General features: G+C 44.7%; 1 pseudogene; it reads right to left on the bottom strand.

Annotated features, from left to right (window-relative positions):
* Positions 1–5,803: 5,803 nt before the first annotated feature.
* On the bottom strand, positions 5,804–7,270 carry LOC125540600 (annotated as a pseudogene).
* Positions 7,271–12,378: the final 5,108 nt, after the last annotated feature.

The following is a 12,378-nucleotide window of genomic DNA, read 5'->3' as shown; positions in this document are numbered from 1 at the left end:
ACGACAGCGTTCCACTCTGTGCCGAGGGGTGGGGTGGGAGGAGGGCTCGGGCAGGCGGCCCTCGCCATCCTCTCTCCCGACGTGCCTGTGGCCCTGGGCCTCGGTGTGGGGCACTTGTCCGAGGGGCATGGGAGCCCGCAGCCGCCTGCTCCGGTAACCTTGGTTAACCCTTTGCGGGATTCAGCGCAAGGCTTTACTAGGGAGGAGGTCGTTGCTTTTGGCGGGATCCCTGACCCGGTCTCGATGGGGAGACGGATGAGTGCTCGCATTCAGGAGCTTCCGGAGGTTGATGACATGCAGCAGAGGTGCGCTATGAGGGCGGCCAAGCTTCATGATGCTGAGATCTCTACTGGTATGTCCGTCAACATATCTAATTCTTTATTGCATTTTTCTAATGAGGAAATTATAAATAATGCAAACCAATTAGGAGTTTCACTAGGGGCTACTGATAGTGAGATTTCCAATTCGGTGAATGATCTGTTAGATTTGGAGGTGGAGCGTGCCTTAGAGACTATTCGTAATCTCGCAGTGGTAAAACCCATGAATGATGATGAGATTGATGCGTTAGGGGTCAGAGTGCTCGATAATCTGTGTGTGGATCTAGCACCCTCCAATAATGAGTCTGAGGACGATGATGTGCCCATAGATAATGCAGTTGTTAGTACTGCTGAGCCCGGTTATGAGGACCGGGAGACAGAACCTACTAAACCAAAGCGCAAGTGGGAACGGAAGTTTATCCCGATTCTGCAGTTCGTAGGAGTGCTAGGATTCGGACTACTAAAAAATTTCATGATGAGTTATGAAAGGAATCTTTTGGAATAGCAGAGGTCTGAAAGACTTGGCTAAAAGAAGGTTTCTTGCTGAGGCATCTCTGGAGCATCGTTTAGATTTTATTGCTCTATAGGAAACTGGTAGAGATAACTTTGCGCCCCAGTTTCTTTCCTCTCTTGCGGGTGGTGTTGATTTCGATTGGCATTGCCTCCCTCCGCGAGGAAGATCGGGTGGTATCTTGCTGGGTGTGAGATGCGATTCGCTTGAAGTCCAAAGTGTGGTGATGGGGGACTTCGCGGTTAAGTTTCGAGTCAGGTCTAAAGTTGATGGTTTCAACTGGGCTTTGGTGGCGGTTTATGGTGCCACACAGCCCGAGCTTAAACCGGAGTTTCTGGCGGACCTTGTTCGAATCTGTGGGTCTGAGCAGCTTCCAGTTTTAGTTGGGGGTGATTTCAATATCATTAGGAGGAGAGAGGAGAAGAATAATGATAACATTGACGGCAGGTGGTCGTTTATGTTCAATACCATTATTGAAAGCTTGGATCTGAGGGAGATAGAGCTTTCTGGTAGAAAGTTTACCTGGGCTAATGCTATGCCAAACCCGACATACGAAAAGCTTGATCGAGTTCTCGCGAGCGTGGAGTGGGAACAGAAGTTCCCTCTTGTTACGGTTCAAGCTCTCTCGCGGGGCATATCCGATCACACACCCTTGTTCATAGACTCAGGGGAGACGAACCACGTGGGAAACAAAAACACCTTTTCATTCGAGATGGCCTGGTTCGAACGCGAAGGGTTCTTGGACCTGATTGCCAGGGAATGGGCTAAGGGTGCAGGAGGTAGAACTGTGGTCGAGCGTTGGCAGAATAAGATTAGGAATTTGAAAAGTTTTTTACGGGGTTAGGCTAAGCACCTTAGTGGGGTGTATAAGATTGAAAAGGACAGGCTCCTTTCTCTTATACAGACGCTAGACATAAAGGCCGAATCCACGATTTTGCTGCCAGCTGAGCTTCAGGTTAAAACTGAGGCAGAGAAGAGGTTGAAAGAACTTCTCCGCGAAGAAGAATTGAAGTGGGCATTGCAGGCTAAGGTCCGTGAAGTGGTCCAAGGGGACGCGAATACTCAATTCTTTCACTTGATTGCTAATGGTAAGCATAGAAAGAAGAGAATCTTTCAACTTGAACAAGATGAGGGCACTATTTTAGGACAGGATAACCTAAAAACCTATATAACCGAGTATTATAGGCAGTTATTTGGACCTCCGGAGGATAATTGTGTGTCCCTTGATGAGTCCAGGACTGAGGATGTGCCTCAACTATTGGCTGCTGATAATGATATTCTGGTAGCCCCGTTCTCAGAGAAGGAGGTGTTTGATGCTATTGCACAGATGAAAAACAATAAGGCTCCCGGACCGGATGGATTCCCGGTCGAGTTCTACAAAAATTGCTGGCACATTATTAAGGGGGATTTGCTACCTATGTTTCATGATCTATTCTCTGGACAGCTTCACTTATTTCACTTGAATTTTGGAACTATCACACTGCTTCCTAAGAAAACGGATGCTGTGAGAATTGAGCAGTTCAGACTGATCTGCCTTCTCAATGTTAGTTTCAAAATCTTCACCAAGGTCGGGACTAATAGGCTCACACAGATTGCGCATTCCGTGGTGCAACAATCCCAAACTGCTTTCATGCCGGACAGAAACATCCTTGAAGGGGTGGTCGTCCTTCATGAAACGCTCCATGAAATCCATTCCAAAAAATTAGATGGAGTAATTTTTAAGGTGGATTTCGAGAAAGCGTACGATAAGGTCAAATGGCCATTCCTCCAACATGCATTGCGTATGAAAGGTTTTGATGAGGCCTGGCGCCGCCAGGTTGAATCATTTACGCAAATAGGGAGTGTGGGAATTAAAGTGAATGACGATATTGGTCATTACTTCCAGACACATAAAGGCCTAAGACAAGGAGATCCGATGTCCCCTATCCTGTTTAACATTTTGGTTGATATGTTAGCAATTTTGATAGGCAGGGCTAAGGAGAATGGTCAAGTAGGTGGCTTGGTACCTCATCTTGTTGATGGAGGTGTATCCATCCTTCAGTACGTTGATGATACAATCATCTTTATGGAGCATGACTTGGCCAAGGCGAGAAATATGAAGTTGGTGTTATGCCTTTTCGAACAATTGACCGGGTTAAAGATTAACTTTCATAAGAGCGAGTTGTTCTGCTTTGGTAGAGCCAAAGACGAACAGGAGGCTTATAGGCAATTGTTTGGGTGCGAGTTGGGGGATTTACCTTTCTCTTACCTAGGTATTCCAATCCACCATCGTAAGCTGACAAACAGAGAATGGAAGTGCATCGAAGACCGATTTGAGAAGAAACTAAGTTGCTGGAAGGGTAAGCTCATGTCATACGGAGGCCGATTAATTCTGATAAATTCGGTGCTCACGAGTATGCCTATGTTTCTCTTATCGTTCTTTGAAGTCCCAGTTGGTGTTAGGAAAAGATTGGACTTTTATCGATCGCGTTTCTTTTGGCAGGGTGATGAACTAAAAAGAAAATACCGGCTTGCTAAATGGGATATCATCTGTAGACCGAAAGACCAAGGGGGTCTTGGTATTGAGAATCTTGAAGTTAAGAACAGATGCCTTCTTAGTAAGTGGTTGTGGAAGCTCTCTTCTGAGACTGATGCCACGTGGGCGCAAATCCTTCGCAGCAAGTACCTACAGACAAAAACCTTGTCCCAGGTCACAGTCAGGCCGACTGACTCGCCTTTCTGGAAAGGACTGATGAAAGTCAAACAATCCTTGTTTAATAGGACAAAATTTGTTATTGGCAACGATGCTAGTACACGCTTCTGGGAGGATACTTGGCTCGGCGAGACACCCTTGGCCATTCAATATCCGTCTTTATATCGTATTGTTCAACGACGTGAGGTGTTCGTTGCAACGGTATTTCAATCTATCCCCCTTAATATTCAGTTCAGACGGTCGCTAGCGGGCAATCATTGGGAAGAATGGCTCCGTCTAGTTAGGAGACTGATGGAGGTTCAGCTTTCTCAACAACCCGATGAATTACGCTGGAAACTGACTAGGTCTGGAGTATTCACAGTTAAATCAATGTATATTGATGTTATTAATTCGAACCCCATTCCTACCTCCAAGCATGTTTGGGCTGTCAAAGTTCCATTGAAAATAAAAGTGTTTATGGGGTTTGTCCATAAACAAGTTATTTTAACCAAGGACAACTTGATAAAGCATAATTGGACAGGACCGACTAGGTGTAGTTTATGTGATCAGGATGAGACGATCAAACACCTCTTTCCTGATTGCCTGTTGGCCAAAGTCCTTTGGCGGACGGTCCACATTGCTTTTAATATCACTCCACCGAATTCTGTCAACACGTTATTTGGGACATGGCTTAATGGGATTGAACCTGACTTAGCGATACATATTCGTGTTGGAGTTTGCGCTTTGTTGTGGACTATCTGGAATTGCAGAAATGATTTGGTTTTTAACAGAATATCACGTATTCACTTTTTGCAGGTTATTTTCCGAGCCACGGCTGTGATCCGTTCGTGGTCGCTACTCACTCCGATGAAGGCCAGGGAGCATTTGGTTACTGGATCTATCCGCTGGGAGATGGTAGCTCGGGATATCTTCAACCGGTTTGGATGGCGGTCATGTAATAGGATAGGCAATTAGTTTACCTATCTATCTTTAGCCAGCCGGTTGTGGTGTTTTTTCTTGGCTAGTTTGTGTTTCTAGCCCAGTTTGGCTCTGTGTGAGCTTTCTTTTCAGTTTTTACAGTTGAAGACTTTCGAATTTTGTTGGAACCTTTTTATTTGGTTAATAAGATGGCCGTATGCATCACTCTGATGCAGAGGCCGGGGAGACCCCCCTTCTCGGGAAAAAAATGTATGTGCAGTCTATTATTGCAGTGTTTCACTTGAAAATTGTTTGTGTTTTTTCAGATGAGCTTCAGTGGAGAGAAGCAGCGCGCAGCTCATTGACAAAGAAATGATATGCGCCCTTTTATCTTGGTCAGTGATTAGAATCACAACTCTATACCTTAATAATTTTTCTGAGCACATGTAACTAGTTTGTTTCTACATTTGCCCTTAATCTCTGTGCGGCTTATTTTGTACTAATTCAGCTTTTAATCGGAAATTGTCGCACTGTGTGCATTCTTAGTGTCCTGACGTTGATCTCCACAATGTTAAAAATGGAAAAGCAAATACTGGGATCCAACTTGGTTTTGTTATTAAAAAACCTAAAAGTAGTCATCCTACAGGAAATTGTTAGGTACCCCCTGTGTATTTGCTCCATGTACTGAGTACAGTCAGAAAAATTGCCGAAGCATGAGATAGTCTAAAATTTACCCAAAAAAACGCTATCACTGTGGCCCAAAATCGAACAGGGCGGCCTCAAGGAGGACCGAGTGGCCCAAAATGAATTCTCTGCCAAAGATTAGCTGGGGCGATATACTTCCGCAACGGTCACATTAGGCACTTGGCAGTTAGTTCAGCTAAGATTAGCAGCTAAAACTGGCTTAAACAGCAAACTAGAGACAACAAGGAAATGGTAAATGACGGGTAGAATCATGCCGTTGGATACATTTAATCACTCTTGAACAGATGACGAGGCGAAGCAATGATGCTTTTATCCTGTTTTGGCCAGCTTCAAATTAAAGTGAGTTCTGAATGTTCTGAAGTTTCACAGTCCTTCAAATAGACAACATTTGAATATTCACTTCTTATTTCAGTTAAGTTTACTCACCTACCTATATGGATTAGATTCATTCCATGGTGCAAGATGATGTTTTTTGTTATCTAGAAAGTGCAGAGTGGAGGGGGGGTGGGGTCGTTGGATCTGATAGTACTGTTTTACTTACAATTGAGATCTCCAACACATTTAGTTTAATGGTATATAATCACTCTTTAAAATGGTTTGTCCATGGCCACACGAACACATCTTATTTTCATGCATCGGAAAGTACAACATGGGTTACATTATGCGAGCTCTGAAACAAAATTACATAGGCACTCCTCGTCGCTTCCTCCCTGGCCCTTCATGTGTATCCTGAGCATGACTCGTAACAAAACGAGCAAACGAGGTATGAGGGGGTATCCTTGATTCCCATGAAATTAAAATGAAATCTTCTTTCGGTCTAACACTAGGATCTGTTATCAATTGGCCAAATGTCACGCTTGGCGATTCCTTCTTGGTTGAAACATTAACTGTATAACGTGTCATGCTAAGTGGATGCAAAGCAAAGTCCGTTATGTCCACCGGATGGCCTTGTTCTATAAGGATGGTTGGGTGCACACTGTATATGGAGAGGTTTCTTTTAACCATTCGTAACCCCCTTTCCAATATACCACGCCAGAACTGAACATTGAGGTTCCTTCTCAACACATCCGCGAACATATTTATTGCGACAAGTGAACCTTGTGTACTGTGCAACACCTTGACATATTCATCTGCTATTTCTACGAGCCGTGGATGTTGCATGGGGTCTACACTTCCAAATACTAGTGTCTTGAAAAGGTACCTCAGCTCGTCATAAGACAGAACAGTTAGGAAAATCGGTTTCACCGATCCAAATCGAGCTAGACTTTGAAGTCTACTTATGATGATGATCTTGCTTCCTCTGCCCATTGTTATGACAAAGGAGTGAAACTTTTTCCAATCATCGTCTCCTATATCAGAAGAAAACGTAATAACCACCAGCACCATCCCAAACATGCTCCTTCCGTTGTCAAGTATCCTCATAAAGCTGTCTCCATTCAAGTGCAAAATGGAGGAGAAGCGTGAGTGAACTCTTTTGTCGCCACACACATGAGCAACCAAAGTTTTCTTTCCTACCGAGGCACCACCTATGACTGGAAGAATGGCCGGTGCATGATCACCATGAGGGTCACTGTGCTGCAGCAAGAAGCTCAAGAGCTTCTGCTTCTCAGCATGCCGGCCGAACATGAAGTTTTCGGTGTAAAGATAAACGTCGTATGGCCTACGAGACATGCGGTCGCATCCACCCAGAAGCACAACAAATTCTGCCATGTTAGCAACAGCAATTTCTAAGCTTTCCAAGGCATCATGTGACTCGAGGTGCACGGCCTTGCCAGTTGTTCGAGAACGCTTGGCTAAATACAAGCAGCTGATGGATGAGTCGTTGCTAACCTCGTCGAAGCTTCCACTTCTTGGAGGGTTCCGTACCTCAAGGTGTCCAGCACGCGGCATCCTCGGTACATGGCCTCTGAGAGCTTCTTGAGCTGTGTCATCATTCCAGAGTTGGTTATGTACCGTGCGTCCGCCTCCTCAACGATGGTGCCAGCCCTCATCAGGAGGTGCTGCAACCTCTCCACCATCTTCTTTTGCTCCTTTGAGTGTGCATGGCTTAAGGAGGAGCGATACTTGTTCATCAGGAAGGAGATGAACCTGCTCAAAAGTTCACCTGTAACTGCAGATATGGCAACCTCCATGGAATTGATGAGGGAATCCTTCTCTCTGGACAAATTAACTGGCCTCTGCCAACACTTTAATTTTTTACCGAAGCCTCTGCGAACTCTTACAGTGACTTCAAAATATAGAAAAGTTTGTACCGATGACTACAACATCAACTACGACGAATTCAAGGGTGTGTGATCACATGGGCACTTAATTGTCTAAACGTCCAAACATGTTGACAAGGACAAGCGAACTGTCCAAGCAGCATGAAAACATAGACCAGTATTTCTAATACTCATGGTAGGTCCAACATTAACTATTGTTCCAATAACAAAAATGTATATTATCTTGCATTTGACTCCATCCTTTCACATTTTACATGGCAACCCATATATATGTGCACTCTACCACCTCTAACCAAGTTTGACTGTGTGATGTTATGTTGCATTTGTATTGCAATATTGCACTCTCTCTGTAACAAAATGTAAGGCGTGTTTAACAATTGTACGTGAAACAAAAAAACGTCCTATATTTTGTTACAGAAGGAGTAGCTGTATATAATAAAAGTACATAAAAAATGAAAATCATGGTCACTCACATGTGGCACCAACATATAGTCAGCAACACTCTTTCTGCGGCGGTTGTTGTTCTGGTGCGCTGGTCCTACGGGGCCTTAGCACGACGACTTCCCGACTGTCTACTACAACAAGTTGTGCCCGACTCCGGCGATGGAGGGGCGATGACGGCGGCGCGCCTTCGGCTCGCTTCAGTGCTGGTAGTCGTCGCTAGGTGGTCTATGAATTTGGATGTAATTTTTATTATTTCTGGTATTCGTTGTACTGCCATGATTGAAGATGAATAGATTGGAAATTTTCTCGCAAAAAAAAATTTGTCTAAACGTCCAAACATGTTGACAAGGACAAGCGAACTGTCCAAGCAGCATGAAAACATAGACCAGTATTTCTAATACTCATGGTAGGTCCAACATTAACTATTGTTCCAATAACAAAAATGTATATTATCTTGCATTTGACTCCATCCTTTCACATTTGACATGGCAACCCATATATATGTGCACTCTACCACCTCTAACCAAGTTTGACTGTGTGATGTTATGTTGCATTTGTATTGTAATATTGTACTCTCTCTGTAACAAAATGTAAGGCGTGTTTAACAATTGTACGTGAAACAAAAAAAACGTCCTATATTTTGTTACAGAGGGAGTAGCTGTATATGATAAAAGTACATAAAAAATGAAAATCATGGTCACTCACATGTGGCACCAACATATAGTCAGCAACACTCTTAACCATGTCGAACGTCTGAGTTTTGAAGATATCTTACTGCCTAGGCTTTATTTGGCCTTTTTGGGAACGGTGAACTTCTTTTCAGATTGTTGCAGGTATTGGACACTAGTCCAAAAAAAATCATTCAAAAGGAATCTTGTTGTAAGATAAACTTATATATGTGTACACATTTGTTTTTCAGATTCATGCAGGTATTGGATACTTGTACAAAGTTGACATTTGGGTTGGCTCTCATAACATTCAAGAAAACAAATTCACGTCCGGAAGCGACCATCCTGATATGCAACTCATTGGTAAGGAACGATGCACACTTTATCTTGGTCAGTAATGAGAAATACAATTCACTTCTTTATGTATGAAAACAATTCTCTTGTATATTCACTTCCTTGGTTCTTCAGAACCCAATCATGAAGTGTGTTCAGTCTTGAATCAAAAACTGTTGCACCTTGTGATTCTTCAGAGTTAAGTCTTGACCTGATACTGATCTCCACAATGGTAAACATGGAAAACAAAAATAGTATGATGCAACCTGGACGATAACCTCTTTTTGTTTCATACTAAAACTAGGAGTATTCTTCCAACTAGACTCCCTGTAATGATTAAGTATGGTCCGAGCAATTACCAAAGAATGGGACACTCTGGAATGGACAAAAACTGCGTCATCATTTGGCCCAAAATCTAACAGAAGGACCTCGAACGGACATGGCACAAACAGTGGTTTTCATGATTGTTTTCAGAGTGGACGAACAAAAATCCAGAAGAGAAATGGTACACTCACGCCACTAGATAAATGTTGAGTTCCACGGTTCCACTTTAACGGTGGCACTCGTTCTTTCTCTCTACCCTGTGGCTTCTTGTGGTTGTTGATCATACATTTATTAGCATAGAATTTTCTGCGTGTCGATGTGCTGAAGAGATTTACGTTTTAGAACAATAGGGAGTACTCCCAGAGTTCCATATTTGGCTCAAACTTATCAACACGCATCAATTCAAAAGGTCGAGAGGTGTGGCTACTACCTCTGGTGTGCATGTAGGGAAATCTTATAAGCTACTCCCTCTGTAAACTAATATAAGAGCGTTTAGATCACTATTTTAGTATTCTAAACGCTCTTATATTAGTTTAAGGGGGGAGTAGTAGTAAAATGAGAATCAAAGGTGTCAACTTCATTCTACTGGCGCTGTAGCTTAGATATTATGGTTTGCCTTGACTTTTGTTCTCAATGAAAAAACACGACAAATAGAACAGGGAGCTGAGATGACGAGCAGGATGATGTAGGGCAGAATATGATGGTTTTATCATTAAGCTTCCTATGCAGCCAGGGTTACCAAATCGTCGACCTTAACCTGCTTTGCAATAGAGGTGGCCGTTTTTACTAGTACTCCTTATACTATTGTTTGTTTGAAAATATGCTATAATATATATAAATTTGCTGTCCTGTACTAGAGTACAAATTTGTTGAGAAAAAATATACTGATCTGAACCTGAGAAATGTTTTCGAATGGATAAATGCTGGATGCTAGAGATAGAGATGAATATTGTAGTTCGAGCACATAAAACAACATCGAACCATTGACTGACGAGTTCAAGGGTGTGTGGTCACACATGCACTTAATTGTCTTAACGTCCAAATATGTGACAAGGACTAGCCAATTGACCAAGCAACATGACAAAATTGGCTAGTATTTCTAATATAAGCGGTAGGTATGTCCAGCTTAATTGTTATTCCGGAGAAAAAATGTATATTTAATCATCTTACATTTGTATTTCGTTGGACTTGTTTTACATTTTATACGTACTAGAGAATGGCAAGACTGGGACCTCATATCCATGGAGACATCCAGCAGATAACTCATGAAGACTAGTGCATCCTCATCTTGCAGAACCAGCAGAGAGGTGAGCTTTAATTATTTTTCCGCCTCATGAATCTCTTCTTTTTTAAAACTTCTTTCTGTATTAGCATGTTGAGGCAGGCGCAGGCTACCGGAGCGGCGTTGTCCTTTCTGGTGCCGGTGGCGCTGGTGGGGGTGCCGGCGCACGCGTGGACGAGGAGGACGGCTAATACGGTCCTCCATGGCCTAGGGCTCGTGGTTGGAGTGGTGGACAGCACGGCGCAGAGGTACGACATGTCGAGCTACAAGGTGTGGCTGAGGACGGATCGGCCGGAGCGCATCCCGGAGCAGAGGAGGTTGTACGTGGAGGAGCCTCGTCGGCGGCGAGGTAGGGTCTTCCCGCGGGCGGCGAGGACGGCAGCGTTGTGGTATAACATTCGCATTGTCAAGCTGGCCGAGTCGGTGGTGGATGAGGACGACGATCCGGAGCTGTCGCCGCCGCCTAGCCCGCCGGCTCCACCGCCGGAGGAAGATGGAAGATCTGACAGGCGGGCTCCGCGGCGACAAGGCCAAGGTGGAGCTGAGGGTGCGAGGAGGAATGGTTCCAATGCGGCAGCCTTGCCGCCATCGGCGGGGGGCTCATCGTCGGTATCCGCTCCGGCGGCGGCACAGGACTGCGTTCAAAATAAAGGTGCTGCGAGCCCGGATAGGGAGCATGACGTTCGGCTGCGGCAGGTGGAGCCTGCTGCAGAGATTGACCGTGACTTGACCATGGAATCTATGGAGCCAACGGCTCGGGGACAGCTGGCCCGGGGCGAGGCGGCCAGCCGGGTGGAGGTGTCAGCTTGCGGCTCGGAAGATGTGCTGGGGGGCGGCGCGTGGGCCTCCCCGACATCTGTCATGTTATCGAGATGGCGTGGGCCTGGGGTGCAGGTAGCGACGGGATTGGAGCCGGTTGATTTGGTCCTGGCAAAGCAGTCTGGTGAGATTCGCCTGATTGGCTCGATGGAGCTGTCAGTGGGGTCAGGGCTGGCCCGGTCTGGTGTGTGGCCCGACAGGGCACGGAGCGAGTCGGTGGACAGTGTAAGTGCATCCAGTGCCCCTTAGTAATTTTGGTGTATTGAAGACTTATAGGTTAAGGGACTAATGCGTGTGTGAGTGTACACAGGTCTATAAGTCTATAAGGAGTTTGATATTTACAGGAAAAGTCGACCCCTAAAAATGAATATCTTTGACTGAAGATTTTGCTATTTCTGAAGACTTTCATGCGAGGAATATGAAGCTTGAAGACTTTCGTTTTCATAGTTTTGTTTTTCTCTTTCTTGAGTCATAGGAAACACCGTACTGTTAAAGGGGGTCGAGAAAATACTAAGGAAAAATTTCCATGTGATGCTCAACTCAAAATCCTACACCTACCAATCCCTTCGAGTGAAGCCATTGGAAATCTCATACAGTTCAGTCAATTTCTTTAGTGACAGAGACGAAGTTCTTCTGGTCTCTGAGGAATTTGTCCTGACTGAAGAGTTAGGAATTCGCCAGTGCGGATTGCCTACACAGTGAGGAACATGATAGCCCTGAGGATTTTGGTACTCAAAATTCCGACCGTTGTTGTGCTATGCGCCAGCTGTTCCAAAATATCTATCCACCTAACGGTCATATCATTGAAGGGCATTTATGTCTTATCATGTCGGGCTGCTCCCTAGGCTATAAATAGCCGCCCCCTACAACCACTAGCCGGTTGGCTGCTCCGAGAGAAACTGACACTTGTCATTTGAGAGCAACCCATCCTCCGAGGACTTTGAGCAAAAATCATCAAGTGAGGAAAAACTAAAAACCCAAACACCTACAAGCCCCAAGTGATTGAGCATCACTGAAGAGATTGATCCTGAGTGGATCCGACGCTTGTTACCTTTGAAGACTGTGCTTCTTCCAGACGGTTAGGCATCATGGTCTAGAGCATCCAAGAGGAATTGTGGATCGCCGGGTGACCAAGTTTGTGAAGGTTTGGAAGTCGCCTGAAGA

The sequence above is a fragment of the Triticum urartu genome, chromosome 2 (genome assembly GCF_003073215.2).
Source record: "Triticum urartu cultivar G1812 chromosome 2, Tu2.1, whole genome shotgun sequence".
Classification (NCBI taxonomy): domain Eukaryota; kingdom Viridiplantae; phylum Streptophyta; class Magnoliopsida; order Poales; family Poaceae; genus Triticum; species Triticum urartu.
Note: the sequence above shows the minus strand (reverse complement) of the source record. Positions and strands in the feature narration are given on the sequence as shown.